Source organism: Sus scrofa, chromosome 1 (assembly GCF_000003025.6).
Source record: "Sus scrofa isolate TJ Tabasco breed Duroc chromosome 1, Sscrofa11.1, whole genome shotgun sequence".
Lineage (NCBI taxonomy): Eukaryota > Metazoa > Chordata > Mammalia > Artiodactyla > Suidae > Sus > Sus scrofa.
In genome coordinates this window covers 38,172,393-38,187,228 of record NC_010443.5, presented here as the reverse complement: position 1 = coordinate 38,187,228, position 14,836 = coordinate 38,172,393, and the positions used below count along the sequence as shown (strand labels likewise).

The 14,836-nt window shown below is 37.8% G+C and overlaps 1 protein-coding gene and 1 long non-coding RNA gene across 24 annotated transcripts in view; one reads left to right on the top strand and one right to left on the bottom strand.

The window, feature by feature from the left end:
* Positions 1-14,836, top strand: part of NKAIN2 (sodium/potassium transporting ATPase interacting 2) — a 1,025,964-nt gene that overhangs the window by 852,987 nt on the left and 158,141 nt on the right. The window lies entirely within an intron of this gene.
* LOC102165447 overlaps positions 1-14,836 on the bottom strand; it is a 108,626-nt gene that overhangs the window by 91,747 nt on the left and 2,043 nt on the right. The window lies entirely within an intron of this gene.

Genomic DNA, 14,836 nt, shown 5'->3' with positions numbered 1-14,836 from the left:
CATGAGGATGTGGGTTTGATCCCTGGCCCCACTCTGTGGGTTAAAGATCTGGCATTGCCATGAGCTGCAGTGTAGGTTGCAGACATGGCTCGGATCTGGTGTTGCTGTGGCTGTGGTATAGGCCTGTAGCTGCAGCACTGATTCAACCCCTAGCCTGGGAACTTCCATATGCCACAGGTGTGGCCCTAAAAGGCAAGAAAATAAATAGGTAAATAAATAATGACCTCCCTGGACTTTTATGTAAAGTGAAGACATCAGTCTAAAGGATCAATACAAGTAATTAGTGAGCTTACATAAGTACTTGATAGCCAATTGCAGATGTTGAAAAAGGCCATTATAAATGACGGCCCCTGCAAGGTCAATCGGGCAAAGAGTCCATAATTGTCCTCTCTAGAAGAATAAAAATGTAAAAACAAGTAACAGAGTAAGATTTAGGAGATATGAGACTTCCATCTGGTTCTGCTACAGACCAGCAGATAATATAATTTATTTGTGGCTTTAAGACTCTAAGGGTTACACGAATCAGAAAGGATGGAAATAAAGTAAGCTCAATTCTAAAATGTAAACATCAACTTTATCTTATCATGAGATAGAAGGATGATCTGAAGTGAAAGGAATAAGTTTAGCAAATGATCCTCTCATAGGTACATCTTCATTATTTAAAAATACCTACTATGGGGAAGCCTTCCAAATTATGGCCAGAATATTATTTATTTTCTGCACTCTCCCAGAAGCAGGGAACAGAATTTCACTTTTTAAGATAAGATGTAATTCTTACAATATATTGCCCTCAAGAAGTCTGATTCTCTTGTGTTTGTCTTGAATCAGATTAAATACTTATTAAAATCAGAGGTTCAAATTTTGTGAAGATCACTTGGGCATATGGTTTTAAGTTAAATAAAAAATGAGATCCATAATTGTATTTTCTTATTAGTTATTTTAAATAAAATGTCTTAATTTCTGAAAATTTTCCATTTCTTGATTTCTAAAATCCAGTTTTTCTATATTTATTTTGTTCTAAACTGAGAGAATTAAATCACTAAGATGCACCATTCACATATTAAAAATACCACATAGGAAGAAAAGCCATTTCCTTGGGCTTCCTCTGTAGTATCGACCTGCATTTGCCTCCTCCATCTTCCTGACACTGAAGTTTCCTTCATTCCACTTAGGCACTAAATACAATCATCCAAGTGCCTCAACATAAATCGCCAAGTCATAGGTGAGCATAATTTCCTTCTTTCCCTGGGACACATTCTCTCCTAAACATCTAAATTTTAAACCCCATAGGTAGCAGTTCGATGGGAGATTTGACAATGGGTCAGTTCCTTAAGCAAAGTTTCCTTTGCTGACGCAGCAGGAGGGCTGGGTGCCTGAAGCAGGTTCTCCTCTTCACTAAGGCTGGGACCCTTAGTGAAGGAAAAGACTAGATCTTATGATTCATGAATGTGAAATTGGAGTCCTCCGTTTTATTATTTATCTGGAGAGAGGTAGATGCTTAAAATGAGAGCAGGCAGTAAATACCTCATTCATTTCACAGCACCAAGTAGTTAGATATGAACCAGGGATACAGCTGAACAGGGGATACAGCTGAAGTTATTTTTTAGAATTCTTCAATAGCTTATCTCACTTCTCTTTTTATGACTTGAAGTTATTATGAAAGGAGTAAATTATTTTCAGAGTACCTACTTTGTGCTGGAGATGCTTTATGTATTTTGGTCTCACAGAAAAACTTAAAAGTATTATCCACATTTTAAGGTGGAAGACAGAAAGGTGAATTAATTTGGCTAAGGTTACATAGTTAAAAACCATCAAACGCCAGATTCAAAGTGTATCTCATTCCAAAGGCCCTACTCTTTTTACTGTAATGCATGTCTTCTTTTAAAAAAAGAAAATTATATATATATATATATATATATATATATATAAACACAGATTTAGTTTGTGCTACCACTTGAAAATAGAAAAAAGAATATTTTACTTTTGCATGAATATCTAGAAAGGAAGTCATCACCAGGATCTAAACTAAGTAGGAATATAGAAAATAGACTAAAAGCAGAAGTGAAGGGCCAAGATTCCAAAAGTCCCATGCAAAAAGCTTTGTCCTGAGTTTGTGGGAGCACTGCAATGAGCTCTGATTGGATGAAATTCTGGAACTTCTAGCAAAATATGCAGTAAATGAACCGAGTCATACGATCATGTCAAGAGACAGGTCCTAAGATATCTGAGCTGCTATCATCAACCTTATACAATGGAGATCCATGAAGCAAAGAGGCAACATTTACATACATTTATAAATATATGCGTAAATCCATACATTTAGTGCACATTTAAAGATGAGTTAAATATTCAGGAAATCCATTCTGTGAAATAATTCATACATCATTAAATGCTTCCCACACATAAGCAGTGGCCTACAAGAGGAATTCCCAGACATCAAGACAATGAACAGGCCCCTTCTTATTCTATGAAGTGCAATATTTCCAAAAGTGTGCTAGATTATATCAGAAGGTATGTGGCCAGTTGGGTATTTTGGTTTTGTTTTCAATTTAATAGGTATATTCAGAGCCACCACATGCAGCTGTGCAAGGTGTGTGTCGTCCAAAGGCAACTGCCTAAAGGGGTAAGCGGAGACTGAGATACAGTCTTAGTTTTGCTCACCAAGCCCTGTGTCTTCAATCAGAGCTAAGCCAGGCCAAGATCCTTGGGCTGGGGAGGATAGTTATTATAGAGATCCCTATGTACTAGCTAAAGGATGCCATGTTAGACAAGAATTTTCATTTACAGTAGAAAAGCATAACCAGCACATCAGATAGTGATACAAATTTTCTTTTCAAAATATTAAATTATGTATAATTACCAAAAAAAAAAACCCTCATACAGGTAGTAATAAGGCAAACCAAACCAGATATTGTGTAAGTAATTAAAATTTGGAATCACTGGTATTGTGGGAAAACCATGACCTTTGGAATAAGACAAATATGAGTTCAATCCAGGTTGTAATTGTACTTTAGCCAAGTCACTTAATCATTTAGCTTCAGTTTTCTCTCACTCTGTGTACGAATGTTCTTGCCAAAGGATTGCAGTGAGAATGAGAGGAGATGATGTCTATAAAATTGTCAATAGATGTCAGGTTCTATCCACCACCTTTCCTTATGCAATGCAAGTCTAAATCCTCAATCATCCAAGCTAGCCTTCTAGCTTGTGTAAACTCAAAATCCCAGGTACTTGGTATTATTTTCAAAAGGATGCTCCATTAGTTCCAGGCACTCAGTCCTCTTAGCTATTTCTGCTCCAGTGTCCTGTGATTCTCATCTTTCCTATAGCACACCCAGCTCACTGACCAATTACCCCCGCAGTGACTGTCCCAGGGGCATGTGTGTGTACGCATGCATGCACACACACACAGATTCAGGCTCACACATAATTCATACATTTATGCTTGCATGTGCAAACCCACACATAATTACACACTTGTGCCCACGCACACTCACATACATACACATACAAAAACAAACCACTGTAGTCCCATAGACCAACTCACCATTTCTTAGTTCCCTTCTAAATTATTTTGTTCACTTTGAACCTTTGCCCACAATTCCCTTCTTAAATATTCTCTGTCCTTTAAGGCTTAGTTGAAATATCTACTCCTTATTAAGCCTTTCATGGTAACTCAACTAGATGTGACCTTAACTCCAAAAGCATAGGTTATTTTTATCTTTTCTGAGGTTAGAGCCATGTGTAATTTCTCACATTGACTGCATATCATGTTGTACAGTCTATCATGTTGTACAGTCTCTGAAGGCTATAATCAGATCTATTTATATTTTACCCTTCACAGTGATGGCCTTCATTGTCTTGAAGAGCTGTAATCTTAATTTTCATGAACTAGTTACACCATTTCAGGTTCCCAGGAACCAAGGCATATTTAGAATACAAATGACTTTGGATGGATATTTTAATGATATACAGCTTATTTTATCTGAATATACTATTTTCAACCTAGGCAAGATATAGGATCTAACCGGTCTGGTTCTGTTGATCGTTGTCTAGTATAAGATTTACATTTGTAATTCAACTAACCATAGGTTATGGATGTGGGTTACAAACTCAGCACTTCTCAGAAGTGGCCTATGGGCCTGGTGGGCTTTTCTGAGTATTATAGACTTCTTTCCAATACGTTGATTTGGCTTCCTGAAACCATGCCCCATTCTGCAATTTGGGATCATTCAACTTTCAGGCATAAACTCAGGTGACTTGCATATTTTAATAAAGGATAACAAGATAAAAATGTCCATAAAATACCCATATGAGTATTACTACAAAGAAGATATTGCACATGCCTTTGATTTCATCTCATGGAGTTATAAAAATTGTGTGCTATCTGCAGATAGGCTGGCTCCAAAAAAGAGCAGAGGTATGACTGAGCTGAGCATGCTCAGACCCTTTTCCAAACTTACCCATCAAAAAAGTCATTAGTCATGGAGGTGGCAGGGCTAAGTGAGAAGAGACATGTGAGATACATTTCTACCACCCTTTTCTCCCTGAGGAGGAATGAGATGTAGTTTTTTTTTTTTATCTCTGAAAATCTGAAGAGTGGTAAATGAGTACTCTTTTCTCCTCTATTAATTGAGCCTAGGCAATAAGTCCCAGGGATATAATAATCCCAAGAGGGGAGGGGGTCAGAAGTCAATCAGAATGGTCTTCCCACTTTCAGTGAATTTTTGCCCCCAAAATTAACTTTAGGTATTTTCCTCAGACGCTCAGAGAGTTTAATCTTCGGTATCTAGAAGGCTCTGAAATGATTTCTATCATATGCCACTAGCCCCAGAATTCATACTATATCTTATTTCCCATCTCAAATTATAGCCCCTAAAAAGCTGGTGTATTAAGATTTTTTTTCTTATTTATTTTGGCCCATGGGAAGGAATAATTTACTCGTTTGCACAGGAGAAATACTATTTTCCATTTACATTGAAGAAGAAAATAAGTACCTTGGAGCTTAAGAGAAGTTATACTTACTTGGGATCATTAATCTAATTGAACACAAGTGCCTTATTAATTTCCTTTAGCTGCTTTGTTTATGGCTTAAATCTAATAAAAGTCAAAAGCTTCCTCGACATTAAGATATTGAAAAAAAAAAAAACTTTCTAGAAAGCCATTTTAGTTAAAAGGAAAGGTTAAGACAAGTTATAAAGAGCTAGAGCTCACATGACCACATTCAATATAAGTACAGGAAACCTACTGATTCAATAAATATCAATTCAAAAGCTATACTCCTTGGATACTTGCCATATCCAAGAGACATTTGCACCACTTAGTTATCTAGTATATTTCAACTAAGGTTGTATGCTGATGCACATTGCACACTGGGTCTTAGAAAGCTGTCAAGTACCAAAGGATTGTTGACTCAGGATCTGAATCTAAACCATGCTGACAGGAAGTTAAAGGCAGAAACACAGCTAGCCATGCATGGTCTACAAGTGGAAGGGGCAACCACTATAGTTATCATGGACTCTAGAGATGGTCATGGCCTGCTCCCAAATAGGGGTCCCTGAACAGGCACCACATGCAGTTCCAATCACCTCAAAGGAGGGCACTGCAATCAAACACAAGGTGTTGCTGCTCTCACTCCCCTGGGAACTCACGCACCCTGCTGTTACTACTGCCAAATGCTCTGGTCACCTTGAAGATCTGCCTAGAGCTTATTTACCACTTTCCAGGGCCCTGCAACTAGGAGCAGCCTGTGCCACCTTCCTGTAGTTCCTTGCTGCTATTGCCCAATGACCAGGCACTGACTGCTGGCCCTATCCATTGCCTCCTTCTCCCTGAAATCACACTGAGCATCCTGGAGATAACAGCCTGCTCCTACCGAAGAAAGAGACAGCAAATATTCAAACTCCCACACCAAAAATAAATAGTAACTCCCCCAAAAATACAAAGGGTTATTCTTGCATAGAAGTAGCCTTACAAGACTACAGTGTGGATTCCCCAAAAGCACAGAAAAAGAAAAACACAAGCAAGATGAAGAAACGCAGAAACCATTCCCAGTTAAAGGAACAGGAGAATTCATGTAAAGCAGACAACAATGAAACAGACCTCTGCAGTCTGACAGACATTGAGTTCAAAATGGAGGCATTGAAAATACTGAAGGAGTTGAGAGGATATGAAGAAATTAAGAGGGAAATGAAAACCAATGCAGATTACTTCAGAAAGGAACTAGAAAATATAAGGAGGAGACAAGAAAAACTAGAAAATTCATTTGCAGAGATACAAACTGAGCTAAAGGCAATAAAGAGCAGAATGAATAATGCAGAGGAACGAAATAGTGACATGGAAGATAAAATAAAGGAAATCACCCAATCAGGACAGCAGACAGAAAACCAAATGAAAAAACATGAAAGCAATATAAGAGACCTATGGGATAATATAAAGCAGGCCAATCTACACATAATAGGAATACAAGAAGGAAAAGAAGAAGAAAAGAGGATTGAAAATATATTTGAAGAAATTATGGTTGAAAACTTTCCAAATCTAAAGGATACTGACATCAGGATACAGGAAGCACAGCAGGCCCCAAACCACACCAAGACATGTAACAATAAAAATGGCAAAAGTTAAAGAGAGGATTCTAAATGCATCAAGAGAAAAGCAAAGCATTAATTATAAGGGAACCCCCATAAAGCTATCAGCTGATTTCTCTACAGAAACACTACAGGCCAGGAGGGAGTGGCAAGATATTTTTGAAGTGCTGAAAGGAGAAAATTTGCAAGCCAGGATACTCTATCCAGCAAGAATATCATTTAAATTAGAAGGAGAAATAAAGAATTTCTCCAACAAACAAAAGCTAAAAGGGTACAACAATACTAAACCCATTCTAAAAGAAATACTGAAAGGGCTTCTCTAAATTAAAAACAAGAAAGAGAAAGAAAAAAGAGAAAGAAGAATTAGGATGGAGGAAACCACAATTGGAAAGCAATCACTTAAATAAGCCAGAATACAGACCTAAACATGAAGATGTTTAAAAAAAAAAAAAAAAAAGACATCAAAATCATACAACGTGGGGAAGGAAAGTAAGAAAATATAGATTCTTTTTTTATTTTAATGATGTGTCTGAGGCTATATGATTATCAGGCTAAAGCAAGCAGATATAGGAAGGGCTTAAAGTGCTTAACAAAACAAGGCAATCACAAATCAAAACCAAACATTACATTCACAAAAACTGAAAAGTCCTCAAGCATAAAATATATGGAAACCCCAACCCAAAAAAGAGAAACATAGAATCAACTGGAAAACAAGGTTTAAAATGGCAATAAATATGTGTCTATCAATAATCACCTTAAATGTCAATGGACTGAATGTTCCAATCAAAAGACACAGAGTGGCAGATTGGATAAAAAAGCAAAAACCTTCAATCTGCTGCCTATAAGAGACTTACCTAAGGGCAAAGGACACATATAGATTGAATGTGAGGGGATGGGAAAAGATATTTCATGCCAATGGACAAGACAGGAAAGCAGGACTTGCAATACTCGTATCAGACAAAACAGACTTTAAAACAAGACCATAAGGAAAGTCAAAAGAGGACACTAATGGTTAAAAGACCCATTCAAGAAGAGGATATTACAATCATCAATATATATGTCCCTAATATAGGAGCACCCAGATACCTCCAACAAATACTAACAGACATAAAATAGAGAAATCGCTGGGAATACAATGAGAGTAGGAGACTTTTAACACCCCACTCACATCAATGGACAAATCCTCTAGAAAGAAAATCAATAAGGCAACCGAGATCCTAAAGAAAAGTTAGACTTAATGGACATTTTCAGGACATTACATCCAAAAAAATCAGAATATACATTCTTCTCAAGTGCACATGGAACATTCTCAAGAATTGACCACATCCTGGGGCACAAAGCCAACATCAACAAATTTAAGAGCATAGAAATGATTTCAGGTATCTTCTCTGACCACAAGGGCATGAAACTAGAAATCAACCACAGGAAGAGAAATGAGAAAAAACTTACTACATGGAGACTAAACAACATGCTACTAACAAACTAATGGGTCAATGAGGAAATCAAGAAGGAAATTAAAAAATACCTCAAGACAAATGATAATGAAGACACAACCACTCAAAACCTATGGGATGCTGCAAAAGCAGTGCTCAGCAGAAAACTCAGAGCAATACAGGCCTTCCTCAAAAAAGAAGAAAAATCTCAAATTAACACCTTAACCCACCACCTAAATGAATTAGAAAAAAGAACAAACAAAACCTAAAGTCAGCAGAATGAAGGAAATCATAACTATCAGACAGGAAATCAATAAAACAGATTCAAAAACCAATATGAAAAAAAAAATCAATAAAACCAAGAGCTGGTTCTTTGAAAACATAAACAAAATTGACAAACCTCTGGCTAGACTCACCAAGAAGAGAGAAAAAACCCAAATAAACAAAATCAGAAGTAAAAAAGGAGAAGTCACAATGGATACTACAGAAATACAAAAAACCATGAGAGAATACTACGAACAATTGTATACCAACAAATTTGACAACCTGGAAGAAATGGACAACGTTCTAGAGACTTACAGCCTGCCAAAACTGAATCAAGAAGAAACAGAACTGAATCAAGAAACTGAACAGACCAATCACTAGAAATGAAATTGAACATCATAATGACACTCCCAACAAATAAAAGTCCAGGACCAGATGGCTTCACAGGTGAATTCTACCAAACATTCAAAGAGGAACTTATACCCATTCTCCCTAAACTTTTTCAAAAAGTTCTGTGACACCACCATCACCCTAATTCCAAAAGCAGACAAAGATACAACCAAAAAAGAAAACTATAGGTCATTATCTTTGATGAATATAGATGCAAAAAATCGCAACAAAGTTTTAGCCAACCAAATCCGACAGCATATAAAAAAGATCATACACCACAACCAGGTGGGATTCATCCCAGTTCACAAGGATGGTTCAACATATGCAAATCAATCAATGTCATACACCACATTAACAAAAGAAAAGTCAAAAACCACATGATCATCTCAATAGATGCAGAAAAAGCATTCGACAAAGACCAACATCCATTCATGATCAAAACTCTTACCAAAGTGGGTATAGAGGGAACATACCTTAACACAATCAAAACCATTTAGGACAAACCCACAGCAAATATAATACTCAATGGAGAAAAGCTGAAAGCCTTCCCATTAAAATCTGGAACAAGACAAGTATGCCCACTCTCACCACTGTTATTCAACAGAGTACTGGAAGTCCTAGCCACAGTAATCAGACAAAAAAAAAAGAAACAAAAGGCATCCAAATAGGAAGAATAGAGGTAAAGCTGTCAATGTATGCAGATGACATGATACTATATATAGAAAACCCTAATGACTCAATCCAAAAGCTACCTGAACTGATCAACAAATTCAGCAAAGTAGCAGGATATAAGATTAACATTCAGAAATCAGTCTTATTTCTCTATACTAACAATGAAATATTAAGAAAGGAATACAAAAATACAATACCTTTTAAAATTAAACCTGAAAAAAATCAAGTCCCTGGGAATACACTTGACCAAGGATGTAAAGGACTTATATGCTGAGAACTATAAAACATTAATCAAGGAAATTAAAGAAGATGGAAAGAAATGTAAAGATATTCCATGTTCCTGGATTGGGAAAATCAATATTGTAAAAATGGCCATACTACCCAAAGCAATCTACACATTCAATGCAATCCCTATCAAATTACCCATGACATTTTTCACAGAACTAGAACAAACAATCCAAATATCTATATGGAACCACAAAAGACCCAGAACTGCCAAAGCAATCCTGAGAAACAAAAACCAAGCAGGAGGGATCACTCTCCCAGACTTCAGACAACATTACAAAGCCACAGTCATCAAGACAGTGTGGTACTGGTATCAAAATAGACAGACAGACCAAAGGAACAAAATAGAGAACCCAGAAATAAACCCAGACACCTATGGTCAATTAATCTTTGACAAAGGAAGCAAGAAAATAAAATGGGAAAAACACAGTCTTTTCAGCAAGTGTTGCTGGGAAACCTGGACAGCTGCATGCAAATCAATGAAACTAGAACACACCCTCACACCATGCATGAAAATAAACTCAAAATGGCTTAAAGACTTAAATGTAAGACAAGATACCATCAAACTCCTGGAGGAGAACATAGGCAAAGGTAAAACATTCTCTGACATCAACCTCATGAATATTTTCTCAGGTCAGTCTCCCAAGGCAACAGAAATAAAAGCAAAAATAAACCAATGGGACCCAATCAAACTGACAAGCTTTTGCACAGCAAAGGAGACCAAAAAGAAAACAAAAAGAGAGCTTACAGAATGGGAAAAAATAGTTTCAAATGATGCAACTGACAAGGGCTTAATCTCTAGAATATGCAAGCAACTTAAACTCAACAGCAAAAAAAGCCAACAACTCAATTGAAAAATGGGCTAAAGACCTGAAGAGACATTTTTCCAAGGAAGACATACAGATGGCCAACAAACACATGAAAAAATGCTCAACATCCCTGATTATTAGAGAAATGCAAATCAAAACTACCACGAGATACCACTTCACACAAGTCAGAATGGCCATCATTAAGAAGTCTACAAATAACAAGTTCAAGAGGGGGTATGGAGAAAAGGGAACCCTCCTGCACTGCACTCAGTATGGAGATGCCTTAGAAATCTATACACAGAACTACCATATGACCCAGCAATCCCACTCTTGGGCATATATCCAGACAAAACTTTCCTTAGAAAACACACATGCACCTGCATGTTCACTGCAGCTCTATTCACAATAGCCAAGACATGGAAACAAACTAAATGTCCATCAACAGACGATTGGATTAGGAAGAAGTGGTATATATACATAACGGAATACTACTCAGCCATAAAAAAGAACAAAATAATGCCATTTGCAGCAATATGGATGGAACTAGAGACTCGTATACCAAGTGAAGTAAGTCAGAAAGAAAAAGACAAATACCATATGATATCACTTTTATATCTGGAATCTAATATAAGGCACAAATGTACCTTTCCACAGAAAAGGAAATCATGGACTTGGAAAAGAGACTTGTGTTTGCCAAGGGTGAGGGGTAGAGAGTGGGGTGGTTGGGGAGCTTGGGGTTAATAGATATAAACTATTGCCTTTGGAATGGATTAGCAATGAGATCCTGCTGTGTAGCACTGGGAACTATGTTTAGTCACTTTTGATGGAGCATGATAATGTGAGAGAAAAGAATGTATGCATGTATGTGTAATTGCGTCACCATGCTGTACAGCAGAAAAAAAAAATTGTACTGGGGAAATAACTATTAGAAATTTAAATTTAAATTTAAAAAAATTTAAAAAAATACAGCTAGCCTAAGAAAAGGTGTCACGAAGGTACTGTGATTCTGTGTACAGAGTCTAAGGTGTTAGAGTGGAGAGAAGGTAAGCCAATATTGTGTTCAGAAATTCATACAGGCAGATGTAGGCTCCTTACACTCAGGCAGAGGTCAGGATTGAGTGCAGGGGGAGTACTGCAGACAAAGTGACAAAGCAGAGTAGCCAGGGAATAGGATCTGGGCACTGATACTGGTAAGAGCATGTCAAGACTGTCCTTTGCTGTATAGGGAAATGTCTCAAAGTGATGGGAAAAGTTTCTCAGCTGCATGCTAATCCCCAGTTATAGGTAGGAATCTTTAGCTGAAAATGGTTAATTTTTACGAATTGTCAGAAATCTCATTATCCTACAAAATTTTAACGCTAAGACCAAATTCATCTTCATTCAAGCTAACGATCCCTATTATACATCTCTGGTACCAATTATTTGGCAAGGGATGGTCATTATCTCCTCTGTATTACAGAATGAGAAAGCAACATAGAGAATGATGCCTATGGCCATGAGCTCGAATTTTCTTATTCACCGTTTTTTACTTTTCCCACCAGCTCTGCTATCTTAGCTTCCATTGGTAAACAGAGCAGAGAAATTGGATAATTTAGACCAGGACGAAAAAAAGTGATTGCTATGAATTACATGAGCTCTTTCAAAATTTTCTTGAACATGAAATAGTTTTTCTCTTTACTTTTTCTTATTCTCAGTGATCTCAGACAGGCACATATATCTCTCTTTATGGAGAATGATTAACATGGACTTCACCAGGGAGAAATCAAATTATGCAGTTAATAAAAACTAAAGCTTCAATCCTTGCTAAGTGACAATGTAGCACCAGGAAAAATTAATTACCGCATTTTAGAGTGAAAGGAGTCAAGATATGTCAGGTTTGAATTTAGCCTTAGGATCTATGATAAATTTCAGTTCTTTTGTGACTGAATTTTTTAAAGAGCAAATTTACTCAAAACCATATATGGCTACAGGCTTCCAGGCTGGGAAACCAGAATGCTTCCATGTGCCATTGTGCAGGTCCCCAGACTCCAGGAGGAGAGAAGCTCCTTTGTTCAGAACCTCACCCTATGTATCTCTTCATCTGGCTGTTGGAAAACTTCTGTCAGGCAAATAGTTTCCTCCATTCTGACTTCCTGTAAATTGATCAAAAATCTATTTCATGCCCGCACTCTAAACAATCTGCTTGCTCATAGTTCAATTCATGATTTCTGAGAGAACTGTGAAAAAAAAGATAACCTTGGAATCTAGATACCTTAAGCCATCTATCTTCTACTGACCCTGAAAACTACAGAGAGTCTGGAGTCATCCATCACTGCTACTGGGTCCAGTGCGCACGAGCCCTATACCATCAAGACTACTGGAGCAAAAGCTGCTGTGTGACCCTGGAACTGCACTGTCAGGCAGAACCCAGGTGCCTAGGTCATCCGCTCTCCTTCAGACTTTCCTAGAGGCATTACAGGAAATCTTAAGGGAAAAAAGAAAATGTGGGGCCCAGAAGGACAAGATGGCAGAGGAGGAGGACCTTGAGCTCACCTCCTCCCATGAGAACACCAAAATCACCACCAATTAAAAAAACTGGTACCAATTTAAAAAAAAAAAAAAAAAAGACTGCATTCAAAGACACAAGAAGGAACCACAACAACACAGTAAGAGGGGCACACTCATGATATAATCAAATCCCTAGCATTGGGTTGTCAACTCACAAACTGGAGAATAATTTATATCACAGAAGTTCTCCCTCAGGAGTGAGACTTCTAAGCCCCATGTCAGGTCCCCAGCCTAGGGGTCTGGCATCAGGAGGAATCTCCAGAGCATTTGGTTTTGAAGGCCAGCAGGGCTTGAGGGCAGGAGTACCACAGGACTAGAGGAAGCAGATTCTCCACCTTGGAGGACACATACAAGGTCTCACACACACTGGGTCCCAGGGCAAAAGCTGATTTGATGAAGAAATCAAAACCTTTACAGACATGCAAAAGCTAAAAGCATTTGGCACCACCAAACCAACTTTACACCAAATGCTAAAGGAACTTCCCTTAGGCAGAAAATAAAAGGCCACAACTAGAAACAAGGTAATTACAAAATGAGAAAGCTCATCAGTAAAGGCAAGCATAGAGTAACAGTAGGAAATTATCCACAAACTTAGTAAGGAGATTAAAAGACAAAACTAATAAAATCACCTGTATCCACAATAAGCAGTTAAGGGATACACAGAACGAGTTAGATGTAAAATATGATATCAGAACTGATAATTATGAGAGGAGGAGAGTACAAATGATATTTAAAATGCATTTGAAATTAAGAGATCAGCAACTTATTAAAAAAAAAATCACACACACGACTGCTATACCAAAACTTCATGGTAACTGCAAATCAAAAATCTGTAATAGATATACACACAAAAGAGAAAAAGGAATCTAAACATAACACTAAGGATAATCATCAAATCACAAGAGAACAAAAGAGGAAAGGGGAAAAGAAAAGTCCTCCAATATGCCTAGCTAAGCATGTATGCTTTGAGGGTGCATGCTTCTTTTTGCTCAGCTCTTTAACAAGGTACTCCACTAGCTACCCAACCCTCCAATCAACTGGGTCAGAATTCAGAGAACTTGGAGTAGCCCTGAGGTCCATCTGTTAACATGATTCCCTCTATAATAAAAGTAGTAACTATCATTGAATCTACTATGGCACTGAGTAAAAATAAGAGCCTGTCCACCTAGGTCTCCAGGTTAACATGGCCATTTCTTCCTTTGGGGTCTGTAGCCCAATCTTGAATGCAGGATGTCTTGACTGAGGCTTTGATACTCTGTAGCTTATTATTATCCCTCTCCCTGCAATGGTTAGACCTCTTAGTGATGGGTTCCCAGCAGCAAGGCCATTTACCGGTCACTGTTCAGACCAGTACTGCTGGCCCACCTACCACAGAAGTTCTGAGATAGAGTTAACTCACCCAGCCTGATCTACCTTCAACACCTTCTCCATGATAATTGCTGATGAGAGATGTTTGGATGGTCACCTTCTGTGAGCCAGCATTACATTAAACACATAAGATTTACTGTTGAACTTGAGTGGTCCTCATCCACCCTGGACCCTGAGGCTTCCCATTATCCAAGCCCACATCAGATCATGACCAATATCACGAAGAAATATTCCTTTGGTATGCTGACATATTTGAAAAGACCTTATGCAAGAACTCCCAAGAAACAACAAATGTGAGATGTACAGAGAGACACCGGGTTCCTGCATAATCACGGGGTGTTGGTCACAGTCCACACTGTCAGCAGGAAACCCACTCAACACAGGTTTGTAAAGTTACATCAGTGGTGATAAGGAAATTAGAAAATGTAGTGATTGTTAAGAGAGTCACAATTAGTCTCAGGTGGAACAGTTCATCCTGTAGGTG